We start from the raw sequence: 14,019 nt of genomic DNA on the forward strand, positions 1-14,019 counted from the left end.
CAACAAAACCTTCTTGGATTGCTTCTCAATTATCTCAGAGCCCTCATCGTCAAATGATACTTTTAGACCTGTGCCCACAACTAATTGTGACACACTAATGAGGTTATGCTGCAATCCTTCCACATATGCCACTTTTCGAATCGAGAAATCTCCATTTGTTATCATACTATATCCCTTGATTGTTCCATAGGAGTTATTTCCATATTTCACACACCCAACATCTTTCAGGGACCGAAACTCCCTTAGCTCTTCCTTCCTTCCTGTCATGTGACGTGAGCAACCACTGTCTATATACCATTCCTCATCGAACTGCTCGTCACTGATTACCTGCAAATTCAAGTAGATTTAGGAGCCCAAAGTCGCTTGGGTCCTTGTGAGTTTTTCACAGAAAACAGAATTGCAGTGGAAATATAAACCAAATATGTTCTTTTTACTAGAGTAGTTTGATCTTTCCTTTTAATTGTATACACTTTGATTTTAGATTTATCTTGTTTAAACTTAAGTGCATTGGTTGGTTTGTTAGATGGTATTGGCATTGGATTTTTCTTTTGAGATATAGGGTTAGCTGATGATTTCTTGTTTTGGAACTTAGAACCTGAAGTTAGCTTTCCATTTCCTTTGATGTCCTTCAAAGAATTTGCCTTGCTCTGGGACTTGGATGGACCGCAACTAGGTTTGGGACCGAAACTAGGTTTGGGACCGAAACTGGGTTTAGTACCGAAACTAGGCGGTAGACCGAATGTTGACTTTCGGTTCTGAAACTTGGAATAGTAGGAACTTGGACTGAAAATTTCCTTTCCTTTATCCAATGATGCTCTCTTAGAGGGAACATGATTTGGGTTTCGAGATTGTCAGTAACTTTTTCGCTCATTCAGATTTTTTGCATATCTTTGATTTCTTAGGCGTTTCTGTTCAGCTAGCTCCTTTTGTGATTTGTGGATGTTGAAGCTGACCTTTGGCTTCTTCTTATGAGTTTCGGTTGTTTTGACCGGAACTTTCTGTTCTTCCTTTGGTTTTTCAGGGATTTCTTTGGTTCCACTTGTGCTTGGTTTGTCAAAACTCGAAGGTTTATTTATGGGTTCAACAACGTATCTTCCTTTAACCCTCCAAGAAGTTTGCTCAGACAAGCCTACAGTTTCGTTTGCATTGTCAATAGGAGCTGACCAGAAGTAGTCATCACATCCTTCAGCATTATCATTTTCGACCATGATTCTTAATTCTAACGTCTGCTTAGGAGTGACCCTTGTAACCGCATAAACCTGATTTGGCACAGTTTGAACCTTTTGATAAACCATAGCCTTTTCTTTGAGTTTCTTTTCCTTATCTTTTGCTAGTTGAGCAAATTCAACCGAATTTTCTGAGATTAGTGGTTTCTCATTCTCAGTTTCGCTCTTCATAAACTCAGAGCAATCAACTACGTCTTCTACATATATCTCACTCATCTCACTTTCCTCATCAAATTTAGACGTATTTTCTACATCTATTTTATTATCAGAAGCCAATTTGGCATTGGATTGATCAAATGAGTGAATAGTGTCTGACTTAATTTTCAACCTATCATTTTCATCTAAAATGTTTTTTAGCATACATTTGTGTTCCTTTGAGTCAATGAAGGTGTATATTTTGTCCAGTCCAATTTTGTAGGACATAGATGTCTCTTCACATGATACTTCTGATTCACATTCTACTATGACTTCGTCTTCCTTAAATTCAAGAAATGGCAAAATCATCTTATGAATTTCCTTTCCTATCTCACAACTTAAATGCAACTGAGCTATATTAGTATATAAACGCTTAGAAATTAAACAAAAAACATTCCTTTGTTTTAAAAACTTTAGATTGTCTCTTTGTAAATAAATACTTTCATCCCTAGCCCTAACTAACTCCTGCTCCTTCAGCTCTATCCACATTCTTCTCTCCTCACTCTTCGTTGTCACCCTGCTGATTTGGTCAGTTAGGTTAGAATTTGTTAACCGAGTTTGCATGCGACTACCGCTTAGATTAGAAAATTTAAGTTTTAATTCATTTAATTCTTCTTCATATTCTGTTATTGGAACATTAAGAGAACCTAGGATAGATTGTACCTTTTTGATCAAACGATCGCAGTCGTTGATCTGCTCACTAACTGGCTTTGCTGCAAAACATTTGTTTTCAGTCAGGTTCGGTTCCTCACTTGCACTTGTAGTTGATGAACTAGTTGTGACAATCAAGCACTTTCCAGCCGAACCTACTTCCTTTGCCACACAAGCCTTTCCATGAGTGGGCTTTCTCACCTCTTCGTCTTCAGAGTCGGTAGACCAAACTTCGACGCCACCGAACTCGTCTGCATCTGCATTCTCATGTACAATCAAAGCATTCATAGAATTGTTAGTTGCTTTCTTTTTCTTGATCTCTTCCAACTTGCGCATATAGTATGCCTCATCATCTTCTCCTTCTCTTTTCTCAGCCATTTTCCTTAGCATGCAATCTTTGGCAAAGTGGTTCTTGCCGTGGCAGTAGTTGCAGTCGTATCCTAAGTCTCCTGCAAGCTTGCTCTCCTTCTTTTCTTCATCATTTTGAGAGGTGATCTTTGCTTCATCCTTCACCTTCTCAGAGTTGTAACTACCCTGCCAGTTTCAGTTCTTGTTGACAGGAAATTTCTCCTTGCAAACTTTTTTGGATTGGTGACCATCATAGCATACTCCTCGCTTGTGAGGTCACACTCTGACATATCAGCTTCTTTTTCTTCTTCCGCAATAATTTTTCCTTTAGAGACAAGAGCCATCGATCCTACACCAGAACCACTTTCGCTTCTTTGGTTACTACACTTTCATGGGACTTAAGTATTCCCACAAGTTTCGCCAGTGAGTAAGACTTAAACTGTTCATGCGCTTCTACAGTAGAAATAGCCGCCATCCATTCTGGTCTTAGCCCGTTCATGAAAGTTACTTTCTGCTCAATCAAATTCCTCTCTATTCCATGCTTAATCATCTTACTTAGGAGATGATTGAACCGATCGAAAGTTTGTATGGGCTTTTCGTCAGGTTTCTATTCAAATGCTTCAAATTCTGACAGTAGCAAGGTTTGAATAGAGTGTTCTAGATCTTCATCTGTCGAATAGAGTTCTTTCAACCTATCCCAGATTTCTTTAGCCGTCGTGCATGAACCAGCCAACCGAAAGGTGTCATATTGTAAGGCGAATCTGATCATCCTCATGGCCTTCACATTACATAGCAATTTGTCTTTCTCGTCCTGCGACATCTTGTCTACATCCGCTACCAGCTTGTTATATTCCTTTTGGGATTTAACTATAGTGTTCGTTCCTGAGTGAACAAACGGCCCAAGTGTGATAGCTTCCCAGATAAAATAGCCATTATCTTCAGATCCAACCACGTAGTCTTTGAAGTGATGTGCCCATACTTCGTAGTCTTGAGTGTAGAGAATGGGTATCCTGGTTGTAGATCCAATGTTGTTTAAGATGTTGATTGGGTTTGTTTGTGAATCATCATGAGACATGGTGAGCTGTTAGAATCAGACCTGTAAACTTGAGATTAAGGTTTTATCTAAAACTGAATTGCTGTCGAAACAAAGAAGACGACTTCTTATTTATACAATAAAAGCGGAAACCCTAAGGAATTCTGAATACAGAAGGAATGTGTATTGATCACACAGTCTCCTGCTCTGATACCAATTGTTAGAACAAAGTTCTATCAGGATCGATAGATTCTAAGCAAGCTAATAATTAAGAACGTAATAAAGAACACGAGTATGGCTTTGAATATGTCGTATGATTAATGTTTCAACACCTCAGAAGAGCTCGATTAAGAACTTCAATTGTAGAGGTGTTCTAGGGTTACAAAACAATGAACGTGATAATCAACTCTATATAATGCATACATGCATGCATATATATATATATATATATATATATATATATATATATATATATATATATATATATATATATATATAACAACCCTACTAACTAATCTAGAAAATCACGGATGGACAGGCCCAATCCGGATGCAAAACGTAAGGCCCAAGACGCAACACAAACGGAATCCACAATTATTATTGAATGTAATATCCTAGTTGAAATAAATAAGTTATGAGTACTGCATATAAGTGTGTATGTATATATATATATATATATATATATATATATATATATATATATATATATAAGTGTGTATGTATATGTGGGATAATTATGAAGTATAATGTGCTATTAAGAAAATAATGGTTAAGAACACATTTTTGGTCATTTACTATGATTTGTAAGTTAAATTTTTTGTTGGAAGTATAAATTATGTCTTTATGTTTAAAGATGATGATATAAAAATTAAGAAGGATGAGAAAGGATCAATAGGTATGACCAAAAGGGTAGAGAGGGGTAATATAGTAATAAAAAAGAACATATTCTAAAGTCTTAGAAACCATCTTAACGATTTGTGGGCATGACCTCTCAAAGGTCACTGCTTAATGAGATTTTAGGATATCACACTCACTAACTGATAATGATATCCACATGTTATTTATTGAATTATTGTTTCACATGTAACTATTGAAGTGCAATGCTGGACGTTCTTGATTCTTGAGAAACATGTTTAATAGATGCAATGTTTCCCATGAAACTATTAACATCTATGGAAGTGATATTTCCTATGCAACTACTAAAGTTTAATGTGAAAAGTTCTTAATGTGCACGAGATTGATTAAATAGATGGAAAGTGTGCCATAAAAATTGTCGCATCATATCTCATTCTTAACATACAACGTGAATAATCGGTGGTAGATTAGTGATGCCAATTGTTTGTGTATATATAAACTGAATAAGGATATGGGTTTAAAATATAACTTACTTGAGATTTTTAGTGTATATTAAGACCAAAAACGATGGTACGTACGCTAAAAACTACTAGCAACTACGAACAGTGGAAGATGTCAAAAGAAAAACACCTTCATGTAACCTTTTCCTATTATGATTTCTCATAATTCCTCTTTGCCAAGTACATATACTCCTTCAAGTCGAATTTATGATTCGAACACGATTCATCTACCACTGTTTCTATTCTTTAAAGCCTAACCCTAACAAAAATTTGAATGACCTAAATTGAAACCATAGTTCTCAAAATGACCCTTTTGCATCATTTACTATTAGATTCAGTGCCCACACAAAAAGTACCTCCTTCAAACAGGACAAGTACCTCTTGCTCACAAAATAGAGAATGCAATGAATCACATATCAATGAATGAATATTTGGTTTTAAAACTTTGGTTATTTGTTGGTGGATGCAAACATTATTATTAAATGTGAACTAGTTATTAACAGATGTCTAAGGTTAAGAAAAGTTGTCATAAATTTTTCTCACAAGTTACTCATTTAGATGTTATGATCCTTAAAGTTGGGTTGATAAAAACTTTAACGCCACTACATCCAAATGAACAACTACCGTAAAGAAGAGAGAAGACAGCGATACGGGAAACGAGGCTAAGACTAAGGATATAATTGTGTTGTGTTTATCACAAATGACGTCCAGATTCACTATTCCTTATTGATACTGTAACGCCCTGTTCCGAATCATTTCCTAATGTGGGGTGGTGACCCAAATATCGAGTATCATCAGGCCTATGCCTTTTGAGGAAAAGATTTTAGACACATTTGTGTGTGGGTAAGGTAATTTGGATGATTCGGTGGTTCGGTTTGTGTTTTGGAGCCAATGGGTATTTCGGTAAAGTGTCAGTTCGGGATTTTATGGAAATTAGATTTTTGTTTGGGAAGTTTAAAGGAAAGTATGAGTTGATAGAAGTGTTAAGATTCTCGTTACCTTTTCATGGATATAAGGATCGTCGGAAACAGACTTATAATGAAGAAGTTATGGCCTTCGGAAGTTTGGTGATTTTAGGGTTTAACCGGGTACGTGGGGCGTACACAAGTGTATGAATGTCGTACTAGTGAGAAGGCCAGTATGTGGGGCATATATTGGCATATGCTAGGCATACTAAGCAAAATGATCGCGGTTCTTTAAGGAGTGCGATGGGCGTACCAAAAGTACATTGGGCGTACTCCAGTTAGACCCAAACCCTAATTTAGGGTCTTAGACCCTATTTAAGCTCCTTAACTCACCACCAAACCCTATTATCTTTAGCATCTATCCCTCTAAACCGTAGAAACGAAACCCTAGCCACCACTTGTGTGGTTTTTAAGCTTTTGGTGGTATTTCATGCTTTTTGGTGTTCATAGAAGAAGAAAGATCTTCTTGGAGAAGTGTGGGATTGCTTGAAGCTTTTGGATCCAGACTTGTTGCATCTTGATCTACATTTTGGAGGTATAAAGCTCCTATCTTGATGACTCTAGGTGTTAGATCTAGTTTAAGGAGTATTTTGGGTTCATTTTGGTCCTTAGACTCATCCTTGTGAGTATGAGCTACTTCAAGAGCTTAGAATGTTGGATCTTGGCCTTTGGGAGGTCCTTTGTTCATAAAAATGTCATATTGATGAGTTATTGTGGTGCATGCATGAGTTTGGGTGATTATTATGGATTTTATTAAGGTTTTGGTCCCATTAAGGCTTGCAAAGGAGTACAGTTGCCAACTTTACGTGTTAAGACATCTCATTAGGGTCATATCCAAGTTTGGAAGTCATTGTCTTAACCATTAAGAGCTTATTTTTTATTTTTGGACCCTGGAGGAGTACGTTGTGCGTACGCAAGTGTATGCTCAACATAATGCTGATTTTGTGTATTAGGGGACTTTTACTTTGTGCTTCGATGGCGAGTACGCATGGCGTACTCCTAATATGTCATTTTGGGCTTTTTTAAGGTTTGGGCCGTGTTGGATCATTGGAATTTTGACTTTGGGCCATGGACAGACTTAGGGTTTTCTTGGAAGTAGGTCCATGATGGTTTTGGGGCCTAATCGGGTTATTGGGCCATAATGGGCTTTTGTTGCTTTTGATTTGGGCTTTGGGTTGCCATTTTGGGCTTTTGTGCATTTGGGTTGGACCTGGGTTATGGAACAAGTAAGAAAAGGGTAAAATGGTATTTTACCCTTTAGGAAATTGGTTTATGGAGTGAGCTTCAGATTTTGGGTGATCGGGTTAATTATTGATTAAGATTGTATTTTTGTTAGTTGGTGTGAGGTTATCTGGTGCAGCGGTCTGAGCAGTTATGTGGTTATCAGTGGATTGAGGTGAGTTTCCTCACTGGGTTTAGCGGGTCTAAGGCACCAATGTCGGCCCATGATCTGTTATGCTAGAATACTAGTGTCTGTGTGACTCTTGTAAGTGTTGTGCTTGTATGCTTAATGGGCGGGTCCCGATGCTTATTTTGTATGCTATTATCTTGTTATGCTTATATGATTTGTATTTGGTTGGGGCCCGTTATGCGAGTTTGGGCGGGGCCCGTTATATCAGTGGACGGGGCCTGTTATGCAAGTGTCGGTGGGGCCCGTTAAAATCATTGGGTAGGGATCATTATGTGTTTATTTATGTATGGTATGTAGTATTTTGGGGAACTCACTAAACTTTATGCTTATGGATTTTATGGTTATGGTTTCAAGTACTTCCGGTTCGAAAGGGAAGGGTCCGACTTGATAGCAGCGCATCCACCAATGTTTCCGCATCATGATGATTTTGGGATTATACTCTGATAATTGTTTTCTTATAAAAGTACTTTTGAATATTTGGATAATCAGATACTGAATGTGTTGGATTAGTGTCTAAGGCTGTAATTATATTTGGTAAGTACTTGACCCGGTTATGCATGGTCCTTTTTGGGTTGCCTTCACCATAGCAACTTGACAGGATGATTTGTTAAGAGAGAAGAGATATTATTGTTTATATATTATGAGAATAATATATATTAAAGGAATAATATTTTTATTTGATTAATATAAGTCATATATTAATTAAGAATTAATTTGGTGACTTAAAGAGGTTAATTGAATAAAGGGGCATAAACTGTCAAATGTGTGATAGTTGTGTTTTGGGCTATGTATCCTTATGGATAAGAGGGTGGACGAAATTTAGGGTTTGAGAACCTTAAATTCGTCCAAGCCTAGTATCTAGGAGGATCTTGGATTGCTTAGGGCCTAAGTTATTCAATTAGGGTTAAAGGTGAAGCCCTAGTATCCCATAGTATAAATAGGCCCCTAGGGTGAGGGAAACCGGCACTCATACAAGGCAAGAAACCCTAGGGCCGATTTCTCACCCTCCTCCCTCTCTCTTAAATCATCTTCTTGCTAGTTGGTGTTTGTAAGCTATTAGAGGAGTGACAATTGTGACTCTAAGCTCCAAGAAGAAGAAGTATCAAGCAAGTAATCCAAGGTATTGTTCTAGATCCAACTTCAAATGATTAGAATCACTTGTTTACATTAGATCTAGTATTGTAAGTCTTGGATTCAATGCATGTTCAATTAGAGAAACCTAGATCCAAGCAATTAGGGTTTGCATGTGCACATAGGAAAGTTCTTGTTGCTCAAACCCATCAGAATGTAGATTTAAAGATAATTAATGTTTTGGTTGAATTAAAAATGAAATTTTTACTTCATAATTTTTCGGATGTTACAAATACACATTATGTATGCATCGTTTTAAGCTTCATGGGAAACATCCAAAACATAAATACCCACGAAGATATTTTTTCATGAACGATAAATTTCAAAAACATTATTTGATACACGTGATATAAACTTAAAAATGATGTAACGTCCCAATAATAAGACCCAAAAGTTCTCATTTTTAAATTACTAATATAGTAAATCATTTCGTTTTCGTAAAACCAAGGTAATCAAAACTTTATTAATACATCATCATCATCAGAGTAAATCACATAATGCGGAAACATGTGGTGTGTGCTCTACAATCATCCCGAGCTCTTCCATTTGAAAATCGAAGTACCTAAAACATAAACTGAAAACCATAATCACAAAGCTTAGTGAGTTCCCCAAGATACTGCATACCATACATACATAATCACATATTGGGCCCTCACTCGGTATCGAGTCCCACTCGGAATCGGGCCCCGCCCGACATGGAGCCCCGCTCGGTTTACAGATCTGTCAATCACCAGGCCCCGCCTGACATCGGACCCCGCCCGTTACACACATACTCATATAACCATATAATCATATAAACATATAATCTTACTAGCAAATGCAATAATCACGATGACCATAACATACCATACAGTCATCGAGCCCCGTCCGGCATCAGGCCTTGCCCGCTAAGCACAAAAACACATATTGATTACTAACATACTATATACTCATTAGGCCCCGCCTGGCATCAGGCCTTGCCCGATAAGCACAAAAACACATACTAATAACTAGCATACTATATACTCATCATGCCTCGCCTGGCATCGGGCTTTGCTCGGTAAGCATACCATCACAAAACACATGCAATGGTCATGCAGACATCTAGCACCCTAACATATAAACCATGAGGCGACATTGGTGCCTTCGACCCACTAAACTCAGTAAGGAGACTCACCTCACACTACCGAATCTCACATAAAGAATCATTGGCTGCTGGCCCGCTAGAATCCTCGCGTTAACAATCACAAAATAATTATCCAGTCAACCATCAGATCCCGACCCAAACTAAGTATCCAAACTAGAGTAAAAGACCTTTTACCTTTTTCATAACTTGGCCCAAAGCCAAGACCCAATCTAACAATCTAAAAGCCCAAATTCCAAATAAACACCCAACGCTGCACGTACTGGCTTGTATGCCTAGCATACTGCTCCTGTTCAGCCACCTTTCACATTCAACCCTTAATCCCTTAAGGCATTGCTCCAAAACGTAGATCTGACTTCCTTGAGCTGAATTATCATGTAAAGTTGCTAACTTTACGTTCATGCATGGCTTAAGGAAGCTCTCAAAGCTCAAGTGGACTTAACTGTTGGATATAGTGTCTAAGTCCATAACTATATTTGGTATATACTTGACCCGACCCGGCATGGTCCATTTGGGTTTCACTTCACCCGAACAATTTATGGATAATATTTGAGAATAATACAAGTTATGATTTGTTAATATATTATAAGTTCTAATATATTAATATAAGATCATATTATTTAATTAGTAGTGATCTATAATTAATCTAGGATTAATTTAGTGATCAAAGATATTACTAATTAAATATGGGCTTCTATATTTATATAGTGTGGGCTTATGCTTATTTGGAATGGGCTAGGCTTGGATGGAGAAGTCCATGGATACTCCATGGAGCTTTAACCCATGGATCTCATGGAAATGAAGAGACATGGGTATTAGGGTTTACATGGATGTAACCCTAATCCACCACATTATATAAAGGAGGCTTTGGCTCTTGAAATCATACTAGTTGACACATGTTGAGGTGAGGGCCGATTTCAAGAGAAGTGTGACTATTCTCTCAAAGTTCCAAGTTTGTGGTGATTTGTGACTTTCATTTGAGGCATCCACATTATTGGTGCTAGGCTCTAAAACTCCAAGGAATCAACTACAACTACAAGGTAAGTGTTTCTACTAGCTTTATTTGATTCAAGTTCCCCATGCCATGCTAGTTAGGATATAAGCCTTGGAAAAATAATTATTTGCATGTATCTTAGACAAACATAGATCCAAGGTTTATTAGGGTTGCATGTACACTTAGGAAGTGTTAGAATGCTCAAAACCCATCAGTGGTATCAGAGCCTAGGCTTGTTTGTCTGATACTTGTTGCAATATGCTTGAAAAAGTCGAAATCTTGCTGTCTGACTGATGGACTCGCCGAGTCCATGGGGGGACTCGCCGAGTCCACTTGTATCTTCAACCTACTCACCGAGTAGGTTCATGCACTCGGCGAGTAGGGTCGACAGAGTGCAGTTTTTCGACTTTAGTTGCTGGAAATGGATTAGAAACATTACCCTAAACTGTTTTGGTACTTGAAAACTTGTTTTAGAAGGTGTAATGTCTTTTCTAACTCATTTACAACAACTAGTTATCAAAATTACAAAGATTAAGTGTGATTTTGATATATGAAAGTGTTCATGTTCATGATCTTGTTCTTATGATGTTTAGATGATCATAGGAATTATTTGTAACCTATGTGGTAGATTAATTCTTGATCATAATGTTATTTAATGGAGTCCATAACTTGTCCTCAAGTTATGGAAAACCAAAAGTCTCTTGGATTGAAAACCATTAAAAGAACACAAGAGTTAGAAAGGTGAAGAGTCTTCATTTTATTACTCTATTAAACTCATAAGTTACAAGATATGAAAAGTTTTGAAAGTTTACAAAACTTGCCCTCAAGTTTTGGAACAAGTAAAGTCAAGTTAAAACTTTAGTTCCAACCCTTAGAATTTTAAAAGTTAAAATTCAACCCTTATACTTATATTATTATGATTTAATAATTATATATATATATATATATATATATATATATATATATATATATATATATATATATATATATATATATATATATATATATATATATATATATATATATGTATATGTATAAGAACAAAGTCGTCTTACCGCTAGTACGCCTCATTCACGAAGCCGGTCTATAAGGTGGGTATAAGGTTGTTGCCTATAAAATGGTGACTTAATGGGTGTCCACTCTCACCCACCGCTTGCTTGATTGGTGGAGGGTCGTTAGCCGAACGGGTAAGACAAGGACTTATAAATTCTCATTCAAAGTATGATGAATATTATAAAGTAACTAAATGTTTTATTAAATTCCCAATCTTAGTTACTTTAGGAAAAATGTGAATAAGGTGCTAATCCATGAAATCACACTTTACACTTTGATTAAGTCGTTGGTGGAGCGTGTGTGGTTAACCGGCACACTAACTTGGACTTAACAAGGTAGGTAAAGGGTGACTTAGGGTTTATTATAGTATCGATGGAGCGTGTGTGGTTTACCGGCACATCGATTGAGTGATAAACCTTAAGGGTACCAAGTGATTTGCATGGTTACTTCACACCTCGTTTTGTGATCCTCGGCATCCCAGTTACAAAACTTGGAGGGCACACTCGAGATTGAAACATGCCTTTGAAAAGTTCATTGAATCTCAAAGAATCTAGGAATTTCTAAGAACCAATCAAAAACCTAATATTTAAACATTTCGGTTTTCGTGGTGGAAATTGGTGAATCGTCATTCACCTACCTTTCAAATATGGTATAGCTTAGATTACTGCATACCTCTTCTAAGTTATATTATATTGTGATTGGATCCTAGCCTTAATATTACATTTGGGTGTTTTATTAAGGACTCTCTTATATCTAAACTAATCTTGTTCTCTTCTTTTCAGATGTCTTCAAACAATGTTGCTTCTGGCTCTAATCCTAATGGCTCCTTTACCCTTATGAACTTGTGTGGGAAAGACACCTTTGATGGATCCAACTTCAATGAGTGGATCAGGAACATCAGGATGATTACCCGCTACGAGGACAAAGAATATGTCCTTGACAAGGAGCTTAAGGAGATTGATGAGACCACTGCAACTCCTCAGGAGATCGCTGAATTTCGGGCACATGAAAGTGATGCTACGAAAGTGGCTTGCATCATGATGGCCACGATGACAGCGGAACTCCAAAAGTCTTATGAGGATTTCTACCCTTATGAAATGCACCAAGATTTGATGGAAAGATATCATCAAAGTGCAAGACAAGAGAGGTATGAAATCATCTGCTCCATGATAACAACCATGATGAAGGACGGGGAATCCGTCACGATCCACATGCAGAAAATGCAAAGGTATGTGGATCGTTTGCTGAAGCTTAATGTGAACTTCCCTGAGGATCTTGCAATAGATATCATTTTGCACTCCTTACCATCGTGCTATGATCAATTCCGCATGACATATCACATGAATAAGGAAGAGGTCACACTCAGCAAACTTCAGGGACTTCTCAAGACCGCAGAATCAGGTCTTAAGGGGAAGTCGGTTGCTATCACTCCTACTCCAAACTCAACTTCGGTTTTGGCAATTGGGAAAAATCGATGGAGGAAGAGAAAGAGATCCTCGAAGGGTACCAAGGCTCGGACCCTTGATGGCTCTTCTTCAAGTGGAACCAAGAAAGGTTTCGTCACTCCTTCTTTTGACCCAAAAGAGGCTGAATGCTTCTATTGTCATGAAAAATCTCATTGGAAGCAGAACTGCCCAAAGTACCAGCAGGATGTGAAGGATGGGAAAGTCAAACCCAACCATGCAGGTACTTACACTATCATTTCTAATAACTCACCCCATTCTAAATCTTGGGTCCTTGATACCGGTTGTGGTATTCATATTTGTTGTGACTTGCAGGGACTAAGAAGAAGTGAGAATGTGGAGCAAGGAAGAATAAACTTGATCATGGGGAATAGGAAAGCTTCACCTGTTACCAAGATTGGAGTTTATACTTTATCGCTAAGTAGTGGGTTTAATTTAGATTTGAATAAATGTTGTTACTCGCCAGGAATGGCAAAAAAATATTATTTCCTTTCATGCTTTGTACAAACAAGGGTTTACCTTTTCATTTAATAATGAAGTTGGTTCTATAGATGTTTTCTATAATAATGTTTTTTATTTTAAAGCATTACCTTGTGATGGTGTGTATGAAGCTGTATCTGTTGTAGATAACTTAGGAAATAATGTTTTGTGTATTGATTCTACTAATAATAATAACTTGGATAAAGCATCGTTATGGCATTGTCGTCTTGGAAATATAAGCAAGAAACGCATAGGCCAACTCCAAAAGGATGGAGTCTTGGAGTCGTTTGATCTAAAGTCAGATGATAGTTGCGAATCATGCTTACTTGGAAAAATGACAAAGTCACCCTTCACAGGCTCGTGTGAGAGGGGTGAAGGTTTGTTGGACCTTGTACACACGGATGTGTGTGGACCATTCAAACATGCCACAAGGGATGCTAATCGTTATTATTTGACTTTTACTGATGATTACAGTAGATATGGATATGTCTACTTAATCAAGCATAAGTCAGAGACTTTCGAGAGGTTTAAGGAATTTAAACAGGAAGTCGAGAATCAATTGGGCAGGAACATTAAGATGCTTCGATCCGA

This window comes from Lactuca sativa, chromosome 5, assembly GCF_002870075.4.
Source record: "Lactuca sativa cultivar Salinas chromosome 5, Lsat_Salinas_v11, whole genome shotgun sequence".
Lineage (NCBI taxonomy): Eukaryota > Viridiplantae > Streptophyta > Magnoliopsida > Asterales > Asteraceae > Lactuca > Lactuca sativa.